General features: G+C 41.0%; 1 protein-coding gene and 1 pseudogene across 1 annotated transcript in view; both read left to right on the top strand.

Annotated features, from left to right (window-relative positions):
- Nucleotides 1-4,826: 4,826 nt before the first annotated feature.
- Nucleotides 4,827-14,369, top strand: part of MARCH8 (membrane associated ring-CH-type finger 8) — a 158,969-nt gene continuing 149,426 nt past the window's right edge. The window contains exon 1 of the mRNA XM_023509026.1: nucleotides 4,827-5,399. The gene's annotated coding sequence lies outside the window, so the exon portion shown is untranslated. The remainder of the gene's footprint in view (nucleotides 5,400-14,369) is intronic.
- LOC100954069 lies at nucleotides 8,463-12,988 on the top strand (annotated as a pseudogene).

Here is a 14,369-nt window from a genome sequence, read left to right as displayed (position 1 = left end):
GGGCTGGAATTGAACCCGCCACCTTAGGTGTATGTGGCTGGCGCCTTAGCCACTTGAGCCAAAGGCACTGAGCCGGACCCCACATCTTTTACTTGTGGTCCCATTTCCCTGCTTTCCTTTACAGCAAAAAAAGCAATGTATCTACTTGCTGAAACCATGTGTTATTTTTAGAATCAGGCTTTTATCCCTACCACTTTTATCTTAACTGCTGTGTTTCCACGGTTTCAGTGATCTAGGAATTGCCAATTCAAAGGTCAGTACTGGTCTGACTCAACCTCTCAGCAGCAAATGACACATTCAGGCACTTCCTTCTCTCCTGAAACATAGTGTTCTGGGCTCCTCTGTTCAGTTCTCTGACCTGTGGCTACTCCTTTTAACTTTCCTTTGCTAGTTGTTTTCTGATCTCTACAGTGCCAGTGTCTGGCCTTTTGATCTCTTCTTTTACTACAATCAGGCTTTTAATGCTCCAGGTCAGTAACTTCCAGTGATTTTCAGACTGTAGCTTGTAACTGTTATAGGTTAAAAAAGTCATCTGGGTTGGAAGGAAAAAATTTAATCGCCAAGATGTGGTATCAACCCAAGTGCCCATCTACACATGAATGTATATGTATACCATGGAATGCTATTTAGCCATAAAAAGATAGAGACTCTACATCTTTTGTGTTAACCTGGACAGAGGTGGAGAACATTCTACTTAATAAAGTATCACAAGAATGGAAAAGCAAGAATCTAATATACTCAATGTGAAACCAGTACTCAATGAACGAATATACACCCACACAAGAAAACCACAAGTAAACTCAAGTGGCGGGAGGGGAGAAAGGGTAGGAGTCAGGGAGATTGGTCAGCTCTTACCTATAGGCACAATGTAAGGGTATATGGCATACCTCCTGGGTGAGCGGCATAACTATAACTTGGAATCTACCTAACAAAAGCAAATGATGTAACCTAATCATCTGTATCCTCGTATTAATCTGAAATAAAAAAAGAAGGTTGGGGGCAGTGATTCATGCCTATAATCCTAGTGATCTGGGAGGCTGAGGTAAGCAAGTGGAAAGCAAGATTAGCAAGCCTTTCCAGCTGGAGCAAGTGCAAGACTCTGTCTCTACTAAAAATAGAGAAACTAGCCAGGCATTGTGGTGGGCTACTGTAGTCACAGCTACTTGGGAGGCTGAGGCAAGAGATATTCTTGAGCCCAGGAAGTTTGAGGTTGCTGTGAACTGTGATGCCACAGCACTATACCCAGGGCAACAGAGTAAGGTTCTTGTCTCCAATAACAAATAAAATAAAATAAAAATAGAGTAAAACAAAGTAAAATAAAGAAGCAAGTAGAAGAGAAAGTGAGTAATTTTACAGCTTCACCAGGTTTGTTGCCCACTGCTCAAGAGGAAGCCAGAACACTGAGACAGCACGAAGTACAGCAGAGAATGTTTATTATCTCAGGCTACATGAGAGGAGACAGGAGGAATTTCTCAAATCCATGTCTCCAAGAATTTGGGATATAGGGTTTTTAAAGATAGTTTGGCAGGTAAAGGGCTAAGCAGTTGTGGCTGCTGATTAGCTGGGTTTGGGGCAGAACCATACCAGTGTAGAAATTGCCTTTGCTGAGTTGGTTCTTGGGTGGAGGTCGCTGGTCTGGGTGGGTCAGCCTTTCCACCAGAATGCAGGCCTGAAAGATATCTCAAAAACAAGCCTTGGGTGGTGCCTGTGGCTCAAAGGAGTAAGGAGCTGGCCCCATATGCTGGAGGTGGTGGGTTTAAACCCAGCCCTGGCCATTGCAACAAAACAAACCAACCAACCAAACAAACAAACAAACAAAAAAACAAGCCTTAGGTTTCACAAGGGTGATGTAATCTATGGGAGCAGTGATGAAAGCTGAGAATTTTTTTTGACCATCAACTATATGACTACAGAGTAGTAAGCAATTACAGGAAAGCAAGCTAGGGAACAATGGCTGATTATACATATATACACACACATATACACAATGTGTTTCCCCACAATTCCCATCTTGTGGCTCTTTATTAATTTTATAAAGAATGGTTTCAATAGTATATTACACATAGGATGGTAAACGTGCTTCTGGAAACTTTTAAGTTATGTACATGCATTTGATCAATACGTAACATGTATTTTGTATTCTGGGGTTGAAGTCCAAGGTGTGAAAGTTACTGTTCTGTGTAATCTCATTCAAGTCTCCAATTTATATCTCTATAGTTCTCCAAATTCTAGTGCAGGGATGGGAGCCTTTTATATTAGAAGGCTGTATTAATTTAGTTGTAATCAAATAGACTCACATTCAAGAAACTTAAATTAGATGTACTTAAAAATATACATTATTTTGTAAAAATCTAATTACTTAATAACTTCAAAAATTGAAAACTATTACTTTTAAAGTTAACATTTTAATGACTTAGTTGTGTCTGCTTTTGGTTGGAAAGCACTGAATATTTGGTTGCAGCATGGAGATCCAAAGTTCCAGTTGATCCTTTAGATGCATATCAGGCATTTGTGACCATAAGGATATCTTTATTTGGGTTAGGTAGGAGAATGTAGATTCATAGCAGTAAGTGATTGAAAAGCAAGAGAGCATCTCTTGGACATATTGCCAAAGGCATGGGTATTCTGTATTTTTTCATATTTCAATTTGATCTTTCTCAGCATCAATGACTTTAAAATCCCCTTTGTATACTTCATCATTCAACTTTAGGAGAGGGTATGTAATTTTCCAACCTGGGCAGAAGCTAAGGGGAGGCAGTGTATTAGGAGTCCCTATTAGCCCAGCAGGGAGGGTTTGAGGCCAGTATTCCTCCTGGAGTGAGACCCTGGTGCCCTATGAGCAATTCCCTTACTGGCAGCCTTACATTCTCAGTGCAAAGGCTTCTTTCCAATTGTGTGTTGTTTCCTGGCTGTCAATTCCATCCACTACAGTCCAGGGGGCAAGAATCTGGACCCAGGATATGGACTTATTTAAGTTATCAGCCTCTTTTCCATCAGGACTCTGACCTCCTATACTACTACTCTCTTGCCAAAGGCTGTATATGATTAACATTTATTTAGCACTGTATGTGTTGGATAGTTTAAAGTGGTAGCAGGCATTATTACCTCATTTAATCTCATAACCAGTCTATTCAGTAGATATTGTCGTTCTTTTAGATAGCTGAAGAAAGGCTCAGAAAGGTTAAGTAAATTGCCCAGTTAGTAATGACTGAACCAGGACTCACCCTAGTTTTGCCTCCATGAGTACTGTTTATCAGCACTGTAGCATAACCCATAGATCTCTCTGTAGCAATGAAGGTTCTGCTACTTCGCATGGAAGGATGGCAGGATCTCGCAGTCATACATCAGTCAACCAACATTTTTGCTCACCAAGCATGGTTTAGGCTTAAAGTATACCAATGAATGATATTGGTCTGGTCTTCAAGGAATTTTTGCTGAATGAGTCAACCAGGTCGTGGTAATTGGCCTTAATAACCTATTTTCTATAGTAAAAGACAAGTATGAAGAAAACTGATCATTTCCTGTTCTTTGTAATGTTGTATTCCAAGTATGTATGGAAATAAAGATATTTTGATCTATTGATGGAGGATATTTTGAGCCCACTGTTTTCACCCTGACAATTTACTCTTTGCTTAGATGACCAGTATGAAAGTGATCAGACTTGAAGGGAACTCCATTAACTATACAATAGATCACTCCTGGACTGCAGAACAATTCTGGAATATCTGAGGGGGTTTGCTGACAGTTCACTAATTAATTTACTAAGAATTAGGCTCGGCGCCTGTGGCTCAAGCGGCTAAGGCGCCAGCCACATACACCTAAGGTGGCGGGTTCGAATCCCCAGCCCGGGCCTGCCAAACAACAACGATGGCTGCAACCAAAAAATGGCCAGGCGTTGTGGCGGGCGCCTGTGGTCCCAGCTACTTGGGAGGCTGAGGCAGGAGACTCGCTTGAGCCCAGGAGTTGGAGGTTGCTGTGAGCGTGATGCCATGGCACTCTACCCAGGGGGATAGCTTGAGGCTCCGTCTCAAAAAAAAAAAAAAAGAATTAATACAAACTAGGTATTAGTCTTTTATGAAATTTATGATGAATATTATGAGAGCAATGAAATCGGCAGCGCCTGAGACTTTGCAAATTTGATCTACGAAAACTACAGTAACTTGGTAGAAACAGTCACTAAAAATCAGTGACAGAGGTATAGTTAGTAAAGTTTGATGTGGACAAAACCTGAATGTTGAATCAAATACTTATTCAGACATGTCTGTGTTTACACATACAAAGACTAATCACCATAAAAAGTACAATTAAACAAAATTGGAAGTCCCCTAAGACCTCCGCAGACCGTTTCTCTGGCTGGGAGGGGTAAGCATCACCCTTTCACTGCAGATTAGGGAGCAAAAGCAAACAAAACAATTAATACTTTTTAATTCCACGCCCGCTCCCCTGTTTGATAGCCTCAGGTGAGAAGCATTTCCGACCTTTTCCTCCAAGTATATCACTGTCTGCAATGCCAGACCCAATGGAAAGGACTTCCCTTTCCTTCCAAGACGCTAATGGTGTTTTGAACCGCTAACACTGACTGGCCAGGAGGCACGAAAGGACAAAGCCGGGGCTGGGGTAATCTTCCTCTTCCCCATCCGGTGCGCAGTGGCCCAGGTACAGCCGAGCTGCGGGAGCACAAAGGGGCCGCCGCCGCCGCCTCCCCAGCCCGCCCCCACGAAGCCGTCGTCGCCGGGGCAACGCCTCCGCCCAACCCCCGGAGGACACGTGACGTGGGCGTCACGTGATGGGTCAGTCTGCCTTCCCCGGTGGAGGGGTGTAAACAGGCGCCGCGCTGGCCGAGGTCGGGCCCCGTTGCGTCCGCGTCTCCGGCATGTTCGAGGCGGGCCGGGGCGGTCGCGCCGCGCGCTCAGCGCCCACCTGAGGTAACTCCTGCGGCCCGCGAACCCGCGTCTCCGTCGCGCCGCTCAGTCGCCGCCGCCGGCCGCGGAAAAGGCGGGTCGACCCCCGGCCCGGGCAGGGGGTGTGACTGCCGGCCTCGCGGTCCGCGGCAGGTGGGCCGGGCGGGGTTTGCAGCCGAGGCCGGGGTCGGGGGCACGACGCGGAGCTCGTGGACGGGCAGCGCGACCGCGGACTGTGGGACCCTCCGTCACTGTGCTCGCGGCTGCCCTTGGGGCCGGGCGGGCGCTGAGGGCCCTGGGCCGGTCGCTCCGGTTCCAGCGGCGTCCAGCCGCTGACGGCTGTGAGACCTTGGGCCAGTCAGTGCTAGACCTGGGCGTGAGTTTACACATCTGTAAAATGGAAGCCTGGACTAGTGATCTGTGAAGGCTTCCACGTCTGATGTGGGATCTCGTCGAGAGAGACCTGTGAACACCGAAACTGCCAAAGGGAAAGCAGAGGTAGGTATTTTTGTTTAATTTTTTTCTTTTCTTTAAATCTGTTTTCATCAGAAACGTTTTGGATTCTTGTTCATGTGGGTGAAATTTTCATTAAAAATTTACTATGGAGGGTCACATGGTTTTTGGTGTCATTTTCATGCTTTTTGATTGCAGAACGTTTTTTTCTTAGAAAATCTCATTTGGAAGCCCAATTTATAAAAAAGGTAAAATTGAAACCTTTTCCTACTTCACTATGTCTCCCCTCCACACATACACAACCACAAACTACCCTAAGAACTCTCAGAAGACATAGGTTGAGAAAAATTTTGTGTATTTATTAATTTGATGGGATCTGGAAGATGAATTGTGAGTGTGGAATTTTCTGTTTTCTTTTGATTTTGTTCTATTGTATGTCATGCAATTAGAGAATTAGTATAACACTCATATATTGAAAAAATCCTGCAAAATTTCTGGTAAAGGCCCTTCTGTTTGCATCTTCTCTTGCATCCCAGTCCATGGTAGTGAGACCTTATGTCTCATTGCTGTTTTAGTTGCTCAAACACAGAATTGGAGTGGAAGACTTTTGTGGCCAACCAAATGGATTAGGTCATATCCCCTGAAAAATATGAAAACTGAAAGAATATATAAACAAAAATTGTTAGAGTAATAGAATAATGTAGATATTCTCTTTGCGAATCCTTGAGACCCAGAAGCAAGAGAATTTTGGATTTTGAGAGGATTGGGTTTAGGAGAAAAGGACATTCTATTTAATGTAGCAAATGAATATATAAATAGAATATGGGGGGTAGTGTATAGGCAAAAAGCTATTTGAATTTATTTATTTGCTCATTTTTAATTTTTTGAGTAGAGATAGGATTTTGCTGTCTTGCCCAGGCTGGTCTGGAGCTCGTGGCTTCAGGGTATCCCCTTGTCTGGGTCTCCCAAAGTCCTGGGATAACAGGGATGAGCCTCTGCGCCTGGCCAGGATTTCTTTTTATTAAATTAAGGACAATGCATAGTTTCCTAATTTGGTTTTGGAGACGGGAGTGAATAAGAGATTTTACTGAAACTCAGAGTTTGATGTTATAAGCAGAAAATCATTCCTTTTTAATAGTTTGTTTACTGGGTGCTTCTTTGCAAGTACTGGAGGTAAGACAGAACTTCAAGGTGACCTAGTAGATTGTTTTCTTTTTTCAGAGTGGGTATACTTCCTTGATTTTTGCTTAAGCAAGTCACTTTCTTTGGTTCTCAGTTTCTGCTATGAAGTAAGGAAACTGGATTGTTACTACTCCATCTTTTGGCTCCAACTAGGGTTTCCAGATAAAATATAGGATACCCAGTTAAATATGAATTTCAGATGAATAGTGAATACATTTTTAGTATAAATAATAGATGGAGCATACTTTTACTAAAAGAATGATTTGTTGTTTATCTGAAACTTTTTTTTGGAGATAGTCTCACTCTGTCACCAGCCTAGAGTGCTGTGGTGTCAGCATAGCTCACTGCAACCTCCTGGGCTCAAGCAATTTTTTCCGTCTGAGACGCTGGAGTAACTGGAACTACAGGCCTGCTCCACCCTGCTGGAGCTAATTTTTCTATTTTTTGTGAAGACAGGGTCTTGCTTCATTGCCTAGGCTTGTCTCAAACTCCTGGTCTCAAGAGATTCTTCTGCCTTGGCCTCCCAAAGTGCTAGTTATGGGATTGACTTCATGACATTTTCTAAAGCTATAGACTGTTCTGATGATAAATAATCTTTCAAGAAGTTCTGCCTTCATTAGTTATGCACTATAAACATTTTATATTTTACCTGACTCTTGTCACCCTTATCTTTGCTATAGGGAAGAATTCCAGATTTTCAAGGAGTGTAAGTTTTTTTTTTTTTTTTTTTTTGAAACAGGATCTGATTCTGTCATCCATGGCACCATCATACTTCACTGCAGCCTCGAACTTCTGGGCTCAATTGATCCTCCTGCCTCCAGTAGGTGGGACTATCAGTATATGCTCAGCTAATTTTTTTTTTTCTTTTTGAGACAAAGTCTCACTTGGTCACCCTTGGTAGAGTGTCCTGGCATCACTCACAGCAATTTCAAACTGTTGGGCTCAAGCGATCCTCTTGCTTCAGCCTCCCAAGTAGTTGGGACTACAGGCGCCTGTCACAATGCCCAGCTATTTTTATTTTATTTTATTTTATAGAGATGGAGTAGAGTGCTGTGGCGTCACACAGCTCACAGCAACTTCCAACTCCTGGGTTTAGGTGATTCCCTTGCCTTAGCCTCCTGAGTAGCTGGGACTATAGGCGCCCGCCACAACGCCTGGCTATTTTTTTGTTGCAGTTTGGCCGGGGTTGGGTTTGAACCCACCACCCTTGGTATATGGGGCTGGTTCCCTGGTGGGCTCCCTGCCCACTGAGTCATAGGCACCGCCCTTGCCCAGCTATTTTAGAGATGGGGTCTTCCTCTTGCTTAGGCTGGTCTTGAACTTCTGAACTCAAGCAGTTCATCCTCCTCAACCTCCCAGAGCTAGCTAATTTTTCTTATATTTTTGTAGAGGTGGGATCTGACAGTGTTGTTCAGGCTGGGCTCAAACTGGCCACAGTCAGTCATCCCACTTCATCCCCCTAACTGCTGGGATTATAGGTGTGAACCACACACCTGGTCTGTACTTATTAAGTAAGTGACTGTCAATAAACTTATTTCATTTTCTTTTTTCTTTCTTCCTTTCTTTTCTCATTTAAAAATTTGCATTATTTCTACCTCTTTTGAAAATACAACATTTATAAATCACATTTCTATCTTTGTCCATCCACCTAAAAAGTATAATTTTTAATTTCTCTGAAAGTGTTTTAATTTTAATTTCTCTGAAAGGCCACATTCAGTTTTTTTTTTACTCAACTCACTCTGAAATGCCTGAATTTTCTAGTTCATTTGTTCATTCAGTAGTGAAAAAAAGCTCAGTTCCTCCTTTGAGCAAGGCCGATGTTGTGACCAGTGTTCTAGTTCTTTAGGTGTTTATCTTTGATAGAGGAGTTAAATCATGTGTAATCTAAGGATGATGTGATTAAGTCCTTGAAGTGATACAAAAGCTATGAAAATTGAGAGGAAGTTGACTGCCCCTCAGGTTAGATTGAATGGCAAAACTCCCTGGGGGAGGTAGTACTGAATCCAGGTCATGGAAGTAAAGGTGGAATCAGGAAGACAGAGTTGGACAGAAAGGTAGAAAGAAGTGGATAAGTTTAGGGAAAATCTGTCTTCTCGGTTCTACAAAACACATACTTTGTTGCATTTAAAAAAGTTGATATTGTTTACATGTGGTTTTTGGTTCATTATTTATGCTCTTATCTGCATTACATATATTGGGATCAAAGCTGCTTCAGTGTCTTTCTATATTTGAAAGACCTTTAGTTGTCAATGAAGCTCTTTAAAGAATGTTGATAAAGTATGTCATGTGTACAAAAATATGTATTGAAAAATGGAATATTACAATACCATTAAAAGCTCCTGTGTGCCGCCCTCTCAGAGCTAACAACCATACTGAATTCTGTGTCTTTCATTTCTTTGCTATCTTGATAATCATATTTTACATGTACATGTCCTCCCATATATAATGTGTGCTTTTATGTATTTTTGAACTTTACATAAATGGCATCCTGTTGTGTGGATTTTTTTTTCTATGACCTTTTTCACTTAAATTAGGTTATTAAGTTTCACTTAGATATTTTCTCCAAGGTAAAACTTTATCTGGGATAGACATCTAGGATTGGAGCTGTTGCTTGAAGGGAATACATGTTGGTAATTTTACTAAATACAAATTGCTTTGCCATGTAGTTGTGCTATTGTACTTTCCTGCCAGCAGCCTGTAAGAGTTCTTGTTGTTATCTGTCTTGCCAACATACTCCCTAGTATTTGGTGTGAGAAAATCATATATCTAACATTTTTGTACAAGTTTTGGCTATTGTTATGCCTCAACAATAAAAAGAAAAAGAAATCAAAAGATGGACAAAGGATTTGAACATACATTTCTTCAGACAAGATGTACAGATAAGTACATGAAAAGATGGTCAACATCATTAGCCACTTGGGAAATGGAGATCAAAACCACAATGAAATAGCTTGTCACACCCACCAGATGGCTATAACTAAAAAGACAGATACTCACAAGTGTCAGTGAGGTCTTGGAGAAATTGGAATCTTTGTACACTGTTGGATATGTAAAGTGGTGCACCTGTTTTGAGAAAGTTGACAGTTCCTCAGTTGGCTGAGTATGGGATACCACATTACACGGCATATCCACTCTGGGGTGGTATATGCCCAAGGAGAATGAAAACATGTATCCATGCCAAAATAGTACATAAATGTACACAGCAGCAGTATTCATAATAGCCAAAAACAGAAACAACTTCAATGTGTATCAACTGATGAGTGCTTAAATAAAAATGTGATTTATCCATACAGTGGTCTATTATTCAGGCATAAAAAGTAAGGAAGTACCAACTCATGCTACAACATGGATGAACCTTAAAAACCTTATGCCAGGGTGGTGCCTGTGCTCAGTGGGTAGGGCGCCAGCCCCATATACTGAGGGTGGCGAGTTTGAACCTGGCCCCAGCCAGCTAAGAAAACAGCAGTGGCAACTGCAACAAAAAAAAAGCTGGGCATTGTGGTGGGCGCCTGTAGCTCCAGCTACTCGGGAGGCTGAGGCAAGAGAATTGATTAAGCCCAAGTTGGAGGTTGCTCTGAGCTCTGACGCCATGGCACTCTACCAAGGGCAACAGTGTAAGACTCTGTCTCAAAAACAAACAAACAAGCAGAAAAACCAAAACCTTATGCCAAGTGACAAAAGTCACAAAAGGCTACATACTGTACTTATACATTTATATGAAGTATCCAGAAGAGACATAGAATTAGATTGTATAATAGATGAGTGATTACCTAGAGCTGATGTTGGTGGGTGGAAATGAGGGTTTGACTGCTCATGAGTACTGGGTTTCTTTTTGGGGTAATGAAGACATTTTGAAATTGATTGTGGTGATGGTTTTATAACTCTGTGAATATGCTAAAAACTAGTGAATTCCACACCTGAAAGCTGTTGGTGGAAGGAAGAAAAATTTTCAGAAAATGATGCCATGTTGTGAGGAGCCTAGAGAGGCCCATGTGGTAGGGACTGAGAGTTGCCCACAGCCCACGGGAGTGATTTCGGAAGTACATTCCCTGCACACAGTCCAGCCTTGAGAGCATCCCACAGCTTTTCCAGCAGCTTGATTGGAACTTCTTGATAGACTTTGTGCCAGAAGAACTCAGCCAAACTGTGCCTAGATTCCTGACCCATAGTATCTGTGAGATGATAAATACTTGTTGTTTTAAGCCCCTGAGTTTTGGTAATTTATTATGCAGTAACAAATAACTCATACACGGGCAGCAACATTGTGGTATGTGTTATTTTTAATTTTGATGTTCTGGAAAACCATGGTGGTTAACTTAAATTATAATTGACTCTCTCTTATTCATTATTTTTATTAATCATAATTCAACTAACAGGCAGTGATACATTTCTTGAAGTAGCCTGTAAATTATTTGGGGGAAATTGTGTTTAAAATAGTTCAAATTTGTTTAATTTCACAAATCTGTAATCTTTCTATGATGTATTATGAATCCTTATCAACCGGAACAGGCCATTTCCAGACCATGTAGCATTACAGAACAATTTCACATATTACCATTATCTTCTGGAAATTGTTTTATATTAAAAAGTTATGAGTGGTTATTTATGACCTCCATGGAAGGCTCTCAGAAAATAATTATTGAAGAAACTATAGTTTCTTAGTAGTCAACCTGTACTTAAAATAATGAGGAAAATGAAAGGAGGTTAAAAAGATTTTGTTCTTTCTCTTTCTCTTTTGTTAAAAATACTTCTGTTCTTCAGTAAAAGAAATATTGTAGGACTATATGGGTAAGGAAGAATGAGTTTTGAAATTTGATTTAATAAATGAAAGGCATGTTTCAAAAATTTTTGAGGATTCTCTCATTTTTTTATGTTTCTGAAATACTATATGAAAAAAAGACTGTAGAAATTTTCTTGTGTTTTATTTAGAAGTTTTATAGATTCATAATCAATTTCTAGGGTTGTATAAGGTATGTGGTGTGAGGTATGGGTCTAAGTTCATTATTTTCCTTTGTGGATACACAGTTGTTTTTGGTATGATTTGTGGAAAAGATTATCCTTTTCCTGTTGAATTTCTTATCCTTTGCCCATTGAATTACCTTGGCATTTTTGTTGAAAAATCAACTTGATAATACATATGTGGGTTTATTTCTGGAGTCTTCTGTTGTCTTGTACATCTGTTCTTATGCTGGTACTATATTATCTTTAATGTAAGGTTTAGTGTAACTTTAAGGTTTAAAATGGATTCTTATAAATCCTCCAACTTTGTCCTTTATTTTCAGAATTATTCTGGGTGTTCTGAGTTATTCATATTTTCATAAATATTTAAAATCACCTTGTCTGTTTCACATAAAAAAAACTTCTTGGAGTAGATTGGTAGTGAGAGCGGAGAGCGGACCCCAGAGAGCCTTGAGCAGCCCCACCACTACGGGGCCTATTTACCATCACACATCAGGAGGAGCCACAGCGGCTGCAGCTGGCTCCAGTCACATAGTGCAACCATGAGCAGCTGCCCGCCGCCCCCGCCCTCGCCCTCAGCACTGCTGACACTGCAGGCATCATGCGCAGTGGCCCAGGGAGTGGTGGCCCAGGCGGCCTCACATCAGTGGTGCCTGCCTGCCAGGACGAGGTCATCACAACGAATGTTTTGGGAACTGTAAAATGGTTCAGTGTAAGAAACGGATATGGTTTCATCAACAGGAATGACACCAAGGAAGATGTGTTTGTACACCAGACTGCCATAAAGATTAACCCCAGGAAGTACCTTTACAGTGTAGGAGATGGAAAGACCATGGAGTTTGATGTTGTTGAGGGAGAAAAGGGTGTGGAGGGAGCAACTGTTGCAGGCCCTGGTGGAATTCCAGTTCAAGGCAGTAAATAGGCAGCAGATTGTAACTGATAGGTGCTATCCTTGAGGCAGGGGTCCTCCACGTGGTTGCCAGCAGAATTACCTGAATAGTGAGAGTTGGGGGAAAAGAATGTGGGATTGGAGAGTGTTCCTGAAGGCCAGGCCCAGCAATGCTGGCCCTACCTAAGGCGAAGGTTCCCACCTTACTACATGTGGAGGCCCTGTGGGCTGTGACCACAGTGTTCCAACCTTCCTGTGCAGGGAGAAGTGATGGAGGGTGCTGACAACCAGGGTGCGGGAGAACAAGGTAGACCAGACAGAATATGTAAGACAGAATATGTATCTGGGTTATAGACCACAATTCCGTAGGGGCTTTCCTTGCCAAAGACAGCCCAGAGAGGATGGCGATGAAGAGGATAAAGAAAGTCCAGGAGATGAGGCCCAAGTTCAACAGTCACCTCAAAGTTGGCATTGTCCCAACTTCAATTACCAACGCAGACACTCAGAAAACCCTAAACCACAAGATGGCAAAGCGACAAAAGCAGTCCATCCACCCGCTGAGAATTTGTGGGCTCCTGAGGCTGAGCTGGGTGGGGCTGAGTAAATGCTGCTTACCATCTCTACCATCATCTGGTTTAGTCATCCAAGAAGAAACAAATATGAAATTCCAGCAGTATGAAATGAACAAAAGATTGAAGCTGAAGACCTTAAGTGCTTGCTTTTGGCTCATTGACAAGATAACTAGAACAATCTGCATTATCTGTGCAGGATGGGGTTTTTATTTTTTATTTTTACTTTATTATTATTATTGTTTTTTTGAGGCAGAGTCTCACTGTGTTGCCCTCTGTAGAGTGCTGTGGTGTCACAGCTCACAGCAACCTCAAACTCTTGGGCTTAAGCAATTGCTTGCCTCAGCCTCCCAAGTAGTTGGGAGTATAGGCTCCCCGCACAGTGCCCAACTATTTTCTCATTGTAGTTGTCATTGTTGTCTTTAGCAGGCCCTGGCTGGGTTTGAACCCGCCAGCCCTGGTGTAGTGGGCTGCGCCCTAACTATTGAGCATGGTGCTGAGACTGGGTTTTTTATTACTTTTACCTGAAGATATCTTTTTTGGTAATAACAAACATGTTTTTTAAAAAAGCCTGGTTTTCCTCAATACGTCTTTAAAGGTTTTTAAACTGCTTCATATTTGGTCAAGTTGAGATTTTTAAGAACTTCATTTTTAATTTGAAATAAAAGTTTACAGCTTGATTTTTTCAAAAAAGTCAATAAACTGCAAGCACCTGTTAATAAAGGTCTTAATAATAAAAAAAAAAAAAACTTCTTGGAATTTCAACTGGTGTTGTCTTGAACATGTATATATTTCTGTTTATATAGTTTTAAAATTTCCTGCAACATCTTTTTTAGTTTTGCAGTGTGCAGGTCCTGTGCATATTTTGTTAAATGTATGCTTTACTTAATTTTTCTTTAAACTTTTTAAAAAAAATTATAAATATTTCTTTCTTTTTTTGGCTGGGGCTGGGTTTGAACCTGCCACCTCCAGCATATGGGGCCGGCACCCTACCCTTATGTTTTTGATGCTGTTATAAATGGAATATTAAGAAATTATTTTCTAAATAGTTATTGTTAATATGTAAAACCTTGGTTGATTTTTGCATATTGCCTTTGTATCTTTTTTCAAATAATTTTTTTTCTTGCTTCAGTGTCTATAATCACATAGTAACTTTGATTTTTGTAGCCTTTCTAAATTAAATTAGTTCCAATAGTCTTCTTTTTTAAGTATTAGTTTATTTCTTAATTATTTTTTATTAAATCATAACTTTGTACATTGATGCATTTATGGGGTTCAGGATACTGCTTCAGTATACAATGTGAAATGCTTACATTGAACTAAGTAACACATCCATCACAATTATACTCATTTCTTAATAGTTTTGAAATGTACCATTGCATCATGCACATTAAGTGAGGTCCCCCCAAATACTCT

This window comes from Otolemur garnettii, unplaced genomic scaffold (assembly GCF_000181295.1).
Source record: "Otolemur garnettii isolate 467f Iridium unplaced genomic scaffold, OtoGar3 scaffold00315, whole genome shotgun sequence".
NCBI lineage: Eukaryota > Metazoa > Chordata > Mammalia > Primates > Galagidae > Otolemur > Otolemur garnettii.
This window is presented reverse-complemented; position numbering and strand designations above follow the sequence as displayed.